Here is a 17,129-nt window from a genome sequence, read left to right as displayed (position 1 = left end):
GCTCAGGTCGCTGTCTTACAAAGAAACTGACTAGTTCAAACAATAGAATCTTCAGTTAAATTATAAGCCTCACTGGGTACAGGACCCCAAGAATTGGAAGGGGGCGTGGGGCATCATCCAGACTGAGCCCTCAAACCCACAACAGTATAAAATGAGATTTTCATCTGCTGAGCTACCTGGGCTTTCCCCCCCCCCCTCTTTGCCTCTCATTCCAAGAGCAGTGCAATTTGAAATCTTTCCTGATACTGGCTCGGCCAGTATTCTGTAGGCAGCCCAGCTAGAATCCCTTGTTAAAAAACAAATACAAATCCCAGCAACTTCAATTACATATCAATTTGATTTTCCAGTGGGCCCGTCCATAGGAAATGTTCTCAATCAAGGAACAAATTCAGATTGTAATAAAATATTATACAAATATTTACCTCAGCTCTGCCTTGACTTTAAAAAGAGGTTTGATTATTATTATCCATGGCTCTGGCTGCCAAAGTAGTTAGCTGGCAACGCTTGTGAAAACGAGAGAAAGAGAGAGAATCACATTTTCCTCTTGCCTCTATTCCTCGCTGAACAATTTGGTTGTTTATTTTTCCCAGGCCTAGCCCAGATTCCGTCATTTCCTCCTGTCTAAAAAATCCCATATGTGCCCTGATTGTTCAGACATAAAGGTGAAGGAGGCACAGAGAGAGGGGGGGGACAAATTTATCAAAATTAAATAAGATTGAGAAAGTAGGTTGGAAGCGGGGGGGGGGGGAGAAGATTGGTTCGAAGCCACAAGGCCTCGCAAAGAATTTATTAGATGTGTTGGGTGGTAGGGCTTTGTGCCAGCTAAATTTCATATGGCTTTGCATCCAACGAAACCGTCTAGTTATACAGAATGAATATTTAATCGTGCGTGGATCAAGATGCTTTCTCCAAGGTAATTAAAGGCAAGCTTAGCTTATGCCTTGGAATTGCCGCCATCCCCGTGATCTGCTGGGTAAAGTTACCTCCCAGACTTCTTGCAAGCATTACCTGGTCTCACCATGTTATCGGTGAGGATGGAAGCAGATGCACAAACCCTCGGCCTCATATTTTATTTTAAACTGCAAGGAGGACTGCCAGACTATTACCATGCCTCATACAGCATTGCCCTTTTAAGCCAGTGCGGTGTCATGGTTAGAGCGTTGGACTAGATTTGCAAACTTTTTTGAGCCCTGCCTCCTGCCTGGGTTCCAGAAGCTCATCTCCAGTTCTAGGTAAAAGGTAAAGGTACCCCTGCCCGTACGGGCCAGTCTTGACAGACTCTGGGGTTGTGCGCCCATCTCACTTAAGAGGCCAGGGGCCAGCACTGTCTGGAGACACTTCCGGGTCACGTGGCCAGCGTGACAAAGCTGCATCTGGTGAGCCAGCGCAGCACACGGAAACGCCGTTTACCTTCCCGCTAGTAAGCGGTCCCTATTTATCTACTTGCACCCGGGGGTGCTTTCGAACTGCTAGGTTGGCAGGCGCTGGGACCGAGCAAGAGGAGCGCACCCTGCCGCGGGGATTCGAACCACCGACCTTTTGATCGGCAAGCCCTAGGCGCTGAGGCTTTAACCCACAGCACCACCCGCGTCCCTTCTCCAGTTCTACCTACCCTATAAAAAAGAAAAGAGGCTTTCATGAGGACATTCTGATGGTCATGTAAGATAGCAAAAGCTTTCTGGGAAATGATTTATAATGAGTTGAAGAAAATATGTTGAAGATAACTTTTGTTTTAAAAAAAACCCAGAAGCTTTTCTTTAAGGTATAATCGGTGGAGAGATACTGTTGGAGACTTCAGAATGGAGACCAGAATGGAAAAATCCAGGCAGCAATATTTTAAAAAGAAGTTTTATTGACTTTGGTTTAGTTGTCAGACAAACAAAGCAAAGTGGGTACATTCAGCAAAAATGAGAGAATGCCCACCGTCAGTCAGATGCAGACAACTTTTATGCTCTAAGGCAAAGCAAAGTTCAGCCCCTTCACCCACCCCCCTTAAACATTCCCCTTTATGCATATTCATTAAAGCTCTACCAATGAAAGAATTGATGTTGGCCTTTCGGTTCCAAGCTGCATTATCCACTAGGTGGTGCTGTAAGCTTATAATCCTCTTGACCTATTTGCAATTCCTTGTAAAACCACATTGACCATCTGTGTTCTCACCGTTAGTTTTGTGGTGGGCTACATCTTCCTGTTGTTGCTCTCTTCTCGGTCTGTTTACTGGAATTGGGTCAATAGCTAGAGCAGGTGTGAAGTGCTCTGACCACACTTGCTGCATTTACAAAAATGCTGTGTGCAGGCAGAGGAGAGAAATAGTTTTAGCTTTCAGCTTGCTCCTTATAAAATGGCTTCAGTCTGGCTCTCCAAAGTGGACCCAGGTGGACCCCTGGTCCTCACTCCTTCAATACCCAAAGAAAAGAAAAGAATAATTTGTGTAAGCTACTAAAGCTGCTTAAATGATTTATGCCAAGAGATGGAAATAAGAAACAGTTCCAACGAAGGAGGAGTGGCAATTAAAACTGATGGAGTATGCAGAAATGGCGAAACTTACTGGAAGAATAAGAAACCAAGGACTCAGATACATTAGTAAGAAAAACACCAGTGTTTTAAATGTGTTACATGCAATTTTACATAGCATTTTTTTCTTTTGTTGTAACGATTTTATTTCTGACTTATTTATAGTGTTTTTTCCCTGTTCGTAGATCCACTCCAAGAAGAGATACTTTTAAAAACAGAATGGGGAAAATTTATTGGCTATTTGAAGATGTACCGTAAACAACTTAAAACATTATCAGGGTTGATATAAACATGCGCAGAAAGAAATAATTAAAGGGACTACAAAGGGGAAATTAGTAAATAGGCTTGAACTGGATATGCAGTAACAAAAAGATATAAACTAAGTAACCCCAGAAAGGAGGGGAGGGAAGTCGAGGGAAATGCATATTGGTTATGTTAAGACTTTGCTTTTTCGTTAAAATATTTGCAAAATGAGAAAATTAAAATTTTTAAAAATCATGGGGCCATTTTGAAAAAAGCAAACTAATGGGGAAATGTGGCAACTGGAACGTAATATTGGAAAATGGTGTTGTGGTTGCCCTTCTTCTGATAGGAAATGCTCTGCGGGTGGGAGGGACCAAAAATGGGGGGTCAAGGGGGGCAGTTTTAGGGAGTGAGAAATGTCCCTATTTTCGTCTGTGAAATGTTGGAAGGTATGTCCACCTCCTTTTTGCCTCTGGCCTCACCTAGCTCTGGAATGCAATCCTTGGGTTGGAAAAAGACTCCCTGCCCCTACTCTCTACCACCAGTGGTTCCCCAAAGGGGTGGTGGGATTACCTAGTGGGCAGGCATCAGCTATAATTAAACTTTTAATTGGGTCCTCCTTGCTACTGCATAGGCTAGCCTTCCTTGACCTGGTGCTCTCGATGTTTTGGTCTACATCTCCTTTCTGTGTTCCAACACTGACTGGCAGCAACTCTAGCTCTCCCAGGTTCCAGGCAAGGGGCATTCCTAGCCCCGACTTGGAAATGCCAGGGATGGAGTCAGGGACCTTCCGCACGCGAAGTGCAACTTTAATGAAGTTGCCCTGGCTCTCCTCATGCCCATTATTCAAAAAACGAGGCTGAGAAAAACATTGCTGTTGTCAGCACCGAGGTCAAGCAGATTACAGGGTGCTCAGCGGAAAGCTATGATCTGAAGGCAAAGTCTGTACAGTACCACGGACCCTGTTATCTCCTGGAAGGGTTCGTGTTAACTCCGGTCACATAGTATAATTAAGATATGAATTCTGATTTCTGAGCCATGCAGCCTTTTCAAGGTCAAAAAACAAGTCCAGACGCAAGCATTATCTCGGCGCTATACAGCTGATTGCTTCATCTACATACGAAATGAAACATAATTAATATTTGACATGCACAGTCAGTTGCTAAACATGCCCCCCCATGCACTCCCCAACTCCTCTCTATTAATCTGTTAGTTGCATCAGGCATGTTTCACCTGATAATAAACTGCCAAAGTCTCAAATCTCCAGTGAGATAAAACTCTCATCAGCAAGACCAGAAGGCAAAAAAGTCTAACTGGGTGTCGGTGCCCCACCTTGCAGCAAGTTTGGGGAAACAATAATTTTCACTTAAATTGAGTGCCGAACGAGCAGCACTAGGATATGTCAAGGAAGAATGCTTGCCAAGAGGACAAGGGATCCAATGTGAGCTCACAGATGCCCCAAACTGAGAAGAAAGCCTCAATACAGTTACATATGCTTCCGGTTACAGACTCTGCTAACCCAGAAATAGTACCTCAGGTTAAGAATGTTGCTTCAGGATGAGAACAGAAATCACGCAGCAGCGGCGTGGCAGCAGCGGGAGGCCCCATTAGCTAAAGTGGTCTACAGGTTAAGAACAGTTTCAGGTTAAGAACGGACCTCCGGAACGAATTAAGTTCTTAACCCGAGGTACCACTGTATTGTTTTTAAAATGGGCAATCTTGGTGCTGGTTGGCCTGGCCTCAGAAATCCTAGTTCTGTAAAGGACTCAGGACCCGTGAAACCTCAGGCTCCAGGCCTCTGCCCTTTAGCTGGTCCCTACAATCACAGAGGGACCCGGGTAGCGCTGTGGTCTAAACCACTGAGCCTCTTGGGCTTGCTGATCAGAAGGTTGGCAGTTCGAATCCCCATGACGGGGTGAGCTCCCGTTACTCAGTCCCAGCTCCTGCCAACCTAGCAGTTCAAAAGCATGTCAAAGTGCAAGTAGATAAATAGGTACCGCCCTGGTGGGAAGGTACACGGCGTTTCCGTGCGCTGCTCTGGTTTCGGTTTTCCGTTGTGGCAGAAGCGGCTTAGTCATACTGGCCACATGACCCGGAAAAACTGTCTGCGGAAAAACGCCTGCTCCCTCGGCCTGTAAAGCGAGATGAGCGCCACAACCCCAGAGTTGTCTGCGACTGGACTTAACTGTCAGGGGACCTTTACCTTTTTTTTACAATCACAGAATGATAGAATTGTAGAGATAGAAGGGAACCACAGGGTCATCCAGTCCAACCCACTGCAATGCAGGAATCACAGCTAAACAAGTCCAACTTGCAGGACTGTAAGTAATGACAAAGTCACCGTAAGGAGATCTTCATTAGAGGTTTTGCCCGGCAAGTATGACTGAGAGAAAGCAAGGAAGAGAAAAATGTCCAAGCTCCAGAACACATTTGGTTTTCTTAAAATATTTTCCTGGCTGTGTAACACTCAAACCATGTTGGAGCTGAAAATACAAAACTTCCTTGTGTCAGATATTGTGCAGGAATGTACAGTATAAAAATTAGTTAATGGATGGATGATAAAAGAAATGACATTTCTACATCAGGAGGTGATCATGCAAATAAAGCTGGAGAAGATCTCGGTGAGATGAGAACAAGGGACAAGGAAGGAAAAGGGGAAACTGAGTAATTATTATTGTTGCCCATTACAATTAATTCGTGCCTGCCTTCCAAGATATGAATCCTTCCAATGTGGCATGCAATTAACCTAAAGTACATTAAAAACAAACAAACCCACAACAAACTGAAACAGTGTGCGCTGGGTTCTGAGAGACCAGGGTTCAAATCCCCACTCAACCATGAAGCTCCCTGGCTGACCTTGGGCCAGTCACTGCCTCTCAGCCTAACCTACCTCACAGGGCTGTTGTGAGGATTAAATGAGGAGAGGTGAACCACGTATACCAGCTTGGGCTCCTTGGAGGAAAAGGTGGAATAGATACTGTCAGAGCTGCCTCTAGGTCCCAGCTCACAGAGGACCAACGCCAGGTTGATGTAATGTACAAAAGTCTTTATTGAAGTTTAGTTTCCATTTCAACGCCAGAGCGTGCAGCCCTACGTCTTAGACCTTAGATCGGCGCAGTCCCGTCTGAATCACCTCCCCTTCCGCACCACTTTAAGATCCTAGCCCTGTTCCACCTTCTGCGCTGTTCTCTCCTCCTCTGGGTCCTCCTGCCCACCGGGACATTGCCCTTTCTGGATTCCTCCGACGCTGAGTCGCTTAGCTCCTCCCCCTGCCTCCGGCGGGCTTTAGGACCCGGTTCCCAATCCTCATTCTCTGCTGTCCCGCGCTCCTGTACATTTGAACTTGTTTCTCGCGCCAACCCAGTGACCTTTCTCCTAACCGTTACACTGCTTCTATCACTGCTTCCCTCTTCCGTGACACTGGCCGGATCTGACCTCCCCTCCGTTGCCTGACTCTCCGATGGAGGCGTGGTCAGCTCTGCCTCGTCTCCTCTCCCTGGTGGGGAAAGCACTGGCCCCGATACCTGGGACTCTTCCCCCCCACTCTGCTCTGGTGGGGAAGCTGGTCCTGATTTCCAACTACTGCTCTGGGAGTCCCTGCTGCCCCCTTGCTCCTGGGGCGTTCCCCTTGGGAACCCCCTGCCCCTGGCCACTGGCACCCCCTTTTGTGAATCTTCCGATTCGCTGGAGAGGCTCATGGAATCCCTCGGACCACTGTCCCCTCCTACGCTCCCCTCGGATTCCTCCCCCTCGCTCTCCATCTCCCCTCTTCCCTGTGCCTCTGCTCCTGAGCCCCTGACAGATACACAATGAAATAAATAAACAATAAATATCAGCACATTGCCAGGATCCTTGCAAAGACACGCCAACTTTTGTGCTTGGCCAAATCACAGGCGCTCCCTTGGTGAACTCTGGTCTGGAGGCATCAATGCCCTCATTTGCTTCTCGCCTTCAAGGAAGCAGGGCCAAAAGAAACCACTGTGAGAACTAGCCACAAACACACATTTGAAAAACCACACTGACATCTTCTGGTGCAGAAGTGTATGAACTACATGAAGGGAGCTAAAGAGGCAGGATATGTAAAGCCCTAAACAGCCTCGACCCCAGTAGACCTGAAGGAGCGTATCCACCCCCATTATTCAGCCCAGACACTGAGATCCAGCTCCAAGGGCCTTCTGATGGTGCCCTCCCTGCAAGAAGTGACGTTACAGGGAACCAGGCAAAGGGCCTTCTCGGTAGTGCCGCCCGCCCTGTGGAACGCCCTCCCATCAGATGTCAAGAAAATAAACAACGATCTGATTTTTAGAAGACATCTGAAAGCAGCCCTGTTTAGGGAAGTTTTTTAAAGTATGATGTTTTAAATATTCTGCTGGGAGCCACCCAGAGAGGCTGGGGAAACCCAGCCAGATGGGCGGGGTATAAATAATGAATAATAAATTATTACCTATTATTATTGATTATTATTAATTATTATTATTTATCATCATCATCATCACAGAGGGGATACCAGGTGTGGATGGATCTGTTAATTCTATTCCCCATTTTCCAATTTTAAATTCAGGTTGGCACATTCAGTTCGCTTTCCTCCTCCCCAGAATGTCCTCATGAAAGCCTCTCTTCTCCTCACCTGCTGGCACAGACAACATTCAGGGTCCTCCAGGGTGAAGGGGAAGAGTGTGGAATTGGGGTGAGATCCAGCTGCTGGCTATGGGGTTGCTGGGCGGGTGGGGAGGCAAGCAAGGGGGTCTCTTCAACAGGGTCTGGCGTAGCTCTGCAGGATCCATCTACCTCCCCTTCAGATGATGTCCCACCAGAGCCATGGTTGAGGTTGACTCTGATTAATCCGGAGTTAGTGTGCACTGGAAGATGTTCTCCAAGGCTTCAGGGTTTGCTTGTACTTTCAATGGACTGACCCCCTCCTGAAGGATATCTGATGGCAACCAGCTTGGATGACTTAGAAAAATTGTACCAATTCACCAAGGACAAGGTTGTCAGTGACTACTAAGCCATGGTGGTGGTGGAGGCAGCTAAAATTGCAAGTGGGGAGAGTGCTACTGCTGGTACATGTAAGAACATAGGAGAACCTGCTGGATCAAGCCCAAGGCCCATCTAGTCCAGCATCCTGTTCTCACAGTGGCTAACCAGAGGCCTGTGGGAAACTTGCAAGCAGGATTCAAGCACAAGAACAATCTTCATCTCTCTGGTTTCCAGCAACTGTATTCAGAAGCATTGCTGGCTTTGACTGTGGAGGCAGAGCACAGCCATCATGGCTAGTAGCCTTTGATAGTCCTCTCCTCCATGGATTCGTCTAATCCTCTTGTAAAGCCGTCCAGGTAGGTGGTGGTCATCACTGCCTCATGTGGAATAGTTAATAATGTTAATGATAATAATTTTCTTGTACCCCGCCAATCAGACTGGATTGCCCTAGCCACTCTGGGGGGGGCTTCCCACAGACTATAAAGGAACTCAGCAAAACATCAAACATTGAAAGCTTCCCCAAACTAAGCATTGCTTGCAATAGAAGTGCAGTTGTTTGGAACGGCTAATAATAATAATAAATTTTATTTATACCCTGCCCTTCCCAGTTCAAAAACCGGGCTCAGGGCGGCTAACAACACTTTAAAACACTTAATTATAAAAGCAGCATAAAATACAGTATAAAAACATGAATAACAATAAAATTCAAAAATCAATTAGATAACCCCCAGGGCTAGCTGGCTGAATTGGTCCTACTTGGGCCAGCGAGGAGGCCAGGGGAGAATTAGCTGTGGGGTCTCAGAGCGGGTGATCTTCATAAAAGGCGAGGGGGAGGGAAGAGAAGAGAAGGGAAGGGAAATAAAAGATCAGGTTGAATTCAAATTAAAGGCCAGGAGGAATAGCTCTGTCTTACAGGCCAGACAGAAGGAGGTTAAATCCTGAAGGGCCCTAGTCTCATGGGACAGAGCATTCCACCAGGTCGGAGCCATCACTGAAAAGGCCCTGGTCCTGGTGGAGGATAGTCTGACTTCCTTAGGGCCTGGGACCTCTAAACTCTGGTTATTCATGGACCTTAAGGTCCTCTGCGGGGCATACCAGGAGAGGCAGTCCCATAGATAGGGAGGGTGATGCCACCATAATGTCCTGCTGGTTGGCCACGGTGAAAATAAAGTACTGAACTAGATGGGCCCCCTTTGGTCTGATCCAGAAGCCAGTGTCTTCTGATGCCTTTGTTCTCTCTGATCCAGTTGAGTTGCTGTAAACTGGACATATCCTGCCCGGCAAGGGGCTTTAGGCAAAAAGTACTTCTGGATGTGGGTTTAGGAGTCCCCTATGTTGCCGCCCCAGAGTCCTTCTTCTTCTCTCTGACCCTTCATGCCAGGAAACAAAGCCAACGCTCTTGCCTACACTAAGGCTATTTGACAGGCCGGATAAGTAGATTATTTAATCAAACCAACGAGGCATCGTTTATTTTCACATCACAATGAGCAAAATGACTTTTTTATTCCCATTTTCCGTATCAACACAGCAGACTCGGGCAATAAAAGCTAAGCTCTAATTAACAGCTGGTGTGTCGGTTGCTGGCAGGCGTCGCAAGCAACTCGGCAACAAAGCAAACACATTTGCTATAAACGGCTCCGATTGCGGGGAGACCGAGGTGGCGGAGGAAACCCCAAGCACAGCCAAGCGGCCACCCTGCGTCCTTTTGGCACTGCTGCAGGGGAGGGAAGGTGGGGGTGGCCGAGGGAGCCGGCATACAGCTTCTGGGTCATGTGGCCAGCATGACTACGCCGCTTCTGAGCAGCGCACGGAAACACCGTTTACCTTCCTGCCAGAGCGGTACCTATTTATCTACTTGCACTTTGATGTACTTTCAAACTGCTAGGTTGGCAGGAGCAGGGACCGAGCAATGGGAGCTCACCCCGTCGCGGGGATTCGAACCGCCGACCTTCTGATCGGCAAGTCCTAGGCTCTGTGGTTTAACCCACAGCGCCACCCCCATAGCCTCCATCAAATAAGAGCAATGGTTCGGTAGAGTCTCTGCATCTGCACTGAGCCAGAAGCACATTGGTGGATGGCAGGCTAGGGATGAAATGTGGGCTACCAAAATTGTGTTGTGCTGTACAGGAATGGCCACCACAGAGGAGAGCCAATGGCCTGTGCAAGGGGGAGTTAGTAGTGGGCAACAGCCATAGCTCAGTGGAAAAACATCTACCTTGCAAGCAGAAGAGCCCAGGTTCAGTTCCTGGTATTTCCAGGTAGGGTTGGGAGGGAACCCAATCTGAAATGCTGGAGAGCTTCTGCCAGTCAGTGTAGACAATAATGAGCTAGATGGACCAGTGTTCCCAGGTAATTCCTGGTCCCCCTGGCAAGGAGGAAGGCAAGGCAAAGGACAGCTTTGGGGAAGAAGGTTGAGGTTCAAGACCATGGGTAGCACTCCTGCAGCTGTAGACCAAGCGTCCAAGTTGCTTGGAGAAACGGGCTAAGATTTATATGTTGTTTTAAATTATTTTTAATATTATTTTTAATGCTGTGACCTGCCCTGGGATCTTAGAGTGAAGGGTGGGAAATCAACCAACCAACCAAGCAATAAATGTAAGGCTAGGTGGGTGGCATGGAGACCCCATATCTGAGTGCTGCCTCCTGACCAGTGAAAGGGCCAGTGCCTTCTTCTGAAATTGTGGGAGGGGAAAATGCTCTTCTGCTCTGAGTTTGCTTGAGGGTTTCTCATGAGCACCTGGTTTTATAGCCCTCCAATACAACTCAATCAATTAATATCTCAAGACTCTGCTGAGACAACTTGGATGTTTGGCTTCTGCTGCAGGAGTGCTATCCATGGTCCTGGATGCTGGTCTAGATGGTCCATTAGCTTGATCCAGCAGGCTGTTCTTGTGTTCAGTGTAGTAGGGTTGTTGGTGTGTGGACCCCTCATCAGGGCTCTTTTGAAGAGTCCGTGGATCATCCATCAGAGTCTGGTGGCAGAGGTGTCTCCTTGGGGCTCAGGGGACATAAGGCAGACTTGTAGTGCTAACAGACCCACACAGAATGATACAGGGTCTGGAAACCAAGCCTTATGAGGAACAGTTGAGGGCGTTGGGCATGTTGAGCCTGCAGAAGAGAAGAGTTGAGAGGATATATGGAAGCCATCTTCAGATATCTGAAGGGCTATCATCTGGAGATGGAGCAAGCTTGTGTTTTGCTGCTCCCGTGGGGAGGACTTGACCAAGTGACAAAGAAGGAGATTCCAACTAAACAAGAGGAATAACCAGGCACAGGACCTTATTCGGAGTGGCGTCCACCCTGTGGAAATATAACATTTAGGAAACATCTGAAGGCAGCAATGTATAGGGAAGCTCTTTAAGGCTTAATGTTTTACAATGTTTTTATATATGCTGGAAGTTGCCCAGAGTGGCTGGGGCAACCCAGTCAGATGGGAAGGGTATTAATTCATTAATAAATTGTTATTATTATTAATAATATTATTATCACAATATAATGAATTGGAGGTTCCCATATTACCTAGACAATGTGAGTATGTTTTCGCTTCTTTAAGAAAGGTGTTAATGGATTTTAAATAACATCTTAAACAACAACAAAATAATATTTATAATTTATTGAACTTTGTATAGAAAGGGACAACATATTATTGGATACTTCTTTGCAACATATGTTTATCCAGTGTCCAACGCTTATGAAGCTTTGGGGGAAAGTACTAGATTGTATAAATATTACTTTGGGGGAAAGCTAATATTGTCAGAGGATAATATTATTTTAAATTATCTACCTACAACATGGCATTTGACAACTGGTAAGCATAAATGTATTATTTGCATCCTCACTACAGCTAAAAGACCGATATTGATCCACTGGAAAGATAAATACATGGCCCCCTTTAATCAATGGAAAGAGGACATGGCAACTCTTGCAATTTATGAATGGATAGCTTATAGACTGCGTGTGGACAAATATATTTGGAAAACATTTATAAAAGGCACTGTAAACTATAAATAATTGCATATGTATTAGAACAATAATTTCATTTATATACCATTGTATTAGATACTTATAGAATTACAGTTGTTTGTTTGTTTCCAAAGCACTATTTGTTCCTTTTGATTTGTTTCCCACTTTATCTTGTTTAACTGAAATCTTTTCAATAAAACATTAACAATAAAAAAGGAATAACTTTCTGACAGTAAGAGCAGTAGAACAGACTTTCTCCACTGGAGGTCTTGAAACAGTGGTTGGATAGCCATCTGTCTGGGATTCCTTAGCACTGCAGGGGGTTGGACCAGTTGACCCTCTATAATTCCATAATTCTATGAGCTGCAGGTTCCAGAGGACCCCACTTCCAAGGAGTCCTGGTCCGGAGCCATGACAAATTACCTGCAATAATTTAACCAGGAGTGAATTTGCCCCCAAATAAAACACCGGTGCAGAAAGAGCCTTGGAAGACAGGCGAGGAAGGCAAAGAAGGCTTTTAACAGGAAATATGGTGTTCCAATCTCCGTGACTTGCTACCACTTCCTCACTTGCGAGAACCTAATAAATTCCAAGGCAGCCAACGAACACACCCCTGGCAGGGCAAACATGAAGGACAAAGTGGAGGAGAGTTACTCTGTTATTGGAAAGTGTTTGATTTCAGGCCTTGTCCAATTCTCCCTACCGCCTCCCCGAAACATGCAATCTTTGTTTTCAAAGCACTTAGCTGCTGTCTGCATGAACAAGAGAACAAAACGGAGGTGTTAGCAGAGTCAATATTTTCACAGGCAGGGACAAAAGTCCAGGGAGCTCTGGTGAATGTAAAGCCTCTTCAAGCATCAGTTTACAGAACTCAGGCCAAGTTTAGAGTTGTTGTCTTCTGGGAAATGACACCCAGCTTTTTGGGTGCACCCAGGCATAAAAGCAAGGGTGGGGGGGGTGGGGGGGTGGCCCTCCATTAATTTATATCCTGCCCTTCCTCCCGAAGGAGCAAAGGCAGCATGTTGCAGGTAATGTGTGTTCTAAGCATGTTGCAGGTAATGTGTGTTCCGAAGGAGCAAAGGCAGCGGGTTGTGTGTAGTGTTGTTCTAAGTTAAAGTCGCTTAGCGGTACCCATCTTCCACTGGTGAAAGGTTTTGCACAAGCAAGGTGTTGTTACACAAGAGAATGCACAAGCAGGTTGCTGGTAAGTCTGTAGTGTGATAGATGGTTCAATCATTTGTGCAAGGGGCCTCCACTAGCATGGTTGTTGCACTAGGTTCCTTTCTTGCACAACTGACTTTTGGGTTTGGTGGGTGTGCGTCAGTAAACAAGGGGAATTAAGACTAAGATTGTTGAGTGGGGGATGCTTGTGTAATCTCACTGTATACAAGCTGTACAAGTGACAATAAAGTATTTCAATTTCAACATTCAATCTCACAAACACTAGCACAAGAACCTTTGCCAGTGTGATGTAGTGATTAGAGTGGCAGACTAGGGCGTGGGAGACCAGGGTTCAAATTCTCACTTGGCCCTGAAGCTCACTGGGTGATCTTGGGCCACTCACTTCCTAATCTACCTCACAGGGTTGCTGCAGGGAAGAACCATGTACGGTAAGTCAAGTTGAGCTCCATGGAGAAAAGGGTGGGATATACCGTAAATGCAATGGATAAATTGAGGGGGGGGGGAATACATACAGTCCATGATTTCCAGAAGGGTTTGTCAATTGTAGCAACAACAAAGTCTTGTGCCATCTTGAGGACTAAAGGCCTCAGTATACAAAAGAAGGTTCTGGGGATTTGAGGGATCCCCTTTGGAATAGATGCTCATCATAATGTAAATAAGGCTTTTTAAAAATTGAAGGCCTCAAACACAGAAAGCAAAAAGAAAAGAAAAGATGGTCTTGGTACATAAGCAGAGCATCCTTCCTATTCCACTATAAAATAATAATTAATAATAATAATTGTACCCCATCCACCTGGTTGCCCCAGCCACTCTGGGCAGCTTCCAACATATATAAAAGCATAATAAAACATCAAACATTAAAAACTTCCCTATACAGGGCTGCCTTTATGTGTCTTTTAAATGTTGTAGTTACTTATCTCCTTGACATCTGACAGGAGGGTGTTCCACAGGGCGGGCACCACTACCAAGAAGGCCCTCTGTCTGGTCCCCTGTAGCTTCATTTCTCGCAGTGAGGGAGCCACCAGAAGGCCTTCAATGCTAGATCTCAGTGTCTGGGCTGAACGATGGGGGTGGAGAAGCTATGTCAGGTATACAGGGCCGAGGCCATTTAGGGCTTTAACAGCCAGCACCAACACTTTGAATTGTGCTCAGAAATGTACCGCATGCAGAAACTTCCAGGTTCAATCCCCTGAAGAGTCATTGCTAGTGGCTGCCAAACTCCCTCCTCAGGGACCACACAAATATTAATTATGTTCTCTCCCCCCCCCCCCCACAGGCAGGCAGGGGAATCCTCAACTGAGGCAGTTAGACAGAAAAAGCATCCCAACATGCAAAAATACATGAGATCCATCAGATCAGCAGCATCAAAAAAACATAACATCCTGAAGAAATCTGCCCACCAGGAGAACTCAGTGACTCTGCAAGGCACCAGGTAAGTCGCACTGTCTGCCTGATCTTTCCCATAAAGCAGACCGTCGTCTCCTTCTGCCCCAGCCCCGCCTAGCTCTTGTCTCCAGCCCTCCGTTTATGTAAATAGCAACTCCGCCATGTTGGCAGAGCCAGTGTTGACATTGTGTTATAAACAGCCATGTCAACAAGATAAAGTTAATTACTTATATTATTTGGGATCCCGTTTGCTTTGGAGGTTGAAATGATTAATAAGCAGAGATTGCCTCGCCTTCAATGGCGTGTTGGGGTTTTAAAAGCAGAAGCGTTTTAACTGCCTGGGGTGTGGGTGTGGGTGTGTACAGAATATTATACAAAAAAATATTCAATGCAGCAAAGTGGCGGGGTGGTGGGAGCACTCCATGAACTTGTAGCTTTAAGGGGTTTAGGGCAGGGTGGTCCTTTCTGCAGCCCCCATATGGAAGACACCCAGAGCAATGACTTTCATGGGGGGAAAGCATCATGCGTGAATCTGCAGTCTGGGCACTTCTTGGAGAAAGATCACACCACCACCTTGAAACAGCTTGTTGGCTTTGACCACATAGACAAAACAATGAATAGTACCTCTTACACCTGCTTTAGGCCATTTATGTTCTCAACTATTAATAAAAAGATCCCCCCCCCCTTGCTTTTCCATTGGTTACAAGAAATGCCCAAGGAGTTCCCAAACTTTGCAGCCTGCCCAGGTGCCCACTTTCCAATGGGGGCGGGGAGGGAAACATCATGCAGTAGCTCAGATCAGGAGGAGGGAGTGCCAGCAGGCAGGGAGGCTGCAGGATGTTAGAGCAATGTAATCAAAGGGAATGTGACGAGCCCATGGGGGTTTGGCAAAGGATTTTTGCTGTTGCTTCTAGTATTATTTGGTCAGGCATTGAACCCAAACCCTGATCTGGTCCTTCTGTCACTAGATGCCTTCCTTTACACATATGAACCCACCTGACAGGCTGCTTATCACTTAGAGACTGTCTCCCACTGAAGTGGCACATCTGGCTTTTCTGGGCATCTAATGCAACTCAGGATTGTTAGAGATCAGGCTGAATCACCATCATTTCGACAAGGTCTGGTTCCCATATATCAGCTACTGCAAATACAGGTGATATCAGCAAAATTATTAAAAAGACATTAAGGTCCCTGAGAATCAGACAGAAAAACTGAAAGCCTCTTTTGCAAAGGAAGCAGATTATGGAAAAGTGCAGATTTCCACCCAGCTCCCCTCTAGCCAAGGGAGGTCAGGACATGCAACCACTTAGCATCACCCCTGAAATACACTACATGCAACACACACACACACACACACACACACACACGTGTTGGCTTTCATTTCCCCCACCTTCCAATGTCAGCAGAGACAACAACAAACATCTATTCCCATAACCAATGTGCAGCATTGTTAGCAGAGTAAATTGTATGTCTTAAGAGGAATCTTTGTTGGGTAAACACTTTTGCTGCTGCTGTTTGCAAGGATGAACAAGACAGGCAAAGGAACAGGCGCCCAGGAGGCTGCTGTGTGATGCAACCAATAGGGGCAGAGGCTGCACTCTGGCCTTTTCAGATAGGACACTGAGAGAACGGCTCTTACTTTATCTGCTGTTTTCTAAGTGAGTGGAAGGCACCCTGGCCGGCATTCCTCAAAAAGAAAGAAGAGGAAGACAGGACATGTGGAGAGTGGGGGCAGGAGAGTTGTTAAGTACTGACAAGGGTACAGGGAGGTCCATGACAAATGAGAAGAGCCTGCTGGATCAGGCCAGTGACCCATCCAGGCAAGCATCCTGTTCTCAGAGACCACCCAGATGCCTGTGGGAAACCTTCAGAGAGGACTCGAGCACAAGAGCCCTCTCCCTTCCTGTGGTTCCTAGCAGCTGATATTCCATTTTCTCCATGCCATGCCTTATTTTATAAACTTCTATCATGTTGCCTCTTACTCACCTTTTCACAAAACTAACAAGCCCAAAACACTGCACCCTTTTTTCAAAGGGGACTTGATCTCTCCCCTTAATCATCTTGGTTGCCCTTTTCTGAAACTCCGCAATATCCTTTTTCAGGTGAGGAAACAGACACCAATCTGCATATGCCAATTCAGCCTTTGCCAGCTGGCACCCTCCAGATGTTTTGTCTTAAATTATTTTATTTTCCAAAAACCAAAAAATTACAGATGTTTTGGTGTACACTTTCCATCAGCCCAAGCCAGCTTATTTGGACTAATGGGTTTAATCCAAAACATCTGGAGGGCACCAGGTTGGTGTAGTCTGTGTTAAGAATAACACAGTTAAGAGTTAAGAGAGCCTTCAGATGCCGAGACCTGAACAGCACCTTACCTAAACATACATGTGACATACACTACCCAAAGCAGGAAAGCAACCCAGCTTTATTCATTTTTTGGTGGATGCTGTCCTCTAGTGGAATCCACTAGGCAAGCTCATACAGCCTCTTCTGCTCAATTCATTAGGTAGCATCTCCAAATTACTTTAGGATATTATTATTCAGAAGGCGGCAGAGGAACCTAAACTAGGCATGAAGTGAAATGTTTTTGCATTTTTAAAAAAAATGTAAATAGCACCAGCAAGGGTTGAGAGGTTAAGAGGAAGCAGGAAAGAAAAATCTCATCATTTCTTCCCCTGCCTTGGTCATTGGGTAAATCCCAAGAGCAGCTCTTGCTGGATCAAACCAAAGCCCAGCATCCTGATGCCCCTGGGAAGCCCCAAAGCTGGACCTGAGCACAACAGCACTCTCTTGTATATATTCAGCTTACTGCCTCCAACACCATAGGAAGAATAATCGCAAACACTGATAGTATTATGCTCCAT

Source organism: Podarcis gaigeae (assembly GCF_964106915.1).
Source record: "Podarcis gaigeae genome assembly, chromosome: 14".
In the NCBI taxonomy this organism is placed as follows: Eukaryota; Metazoa; Chordata; class Lepidosauria; order Squamata; family Lacertidae; genus Podarcis; species Podarcis gaigeae.
This window is presented reverse-complemented; position numbering follows the sequence as displayed.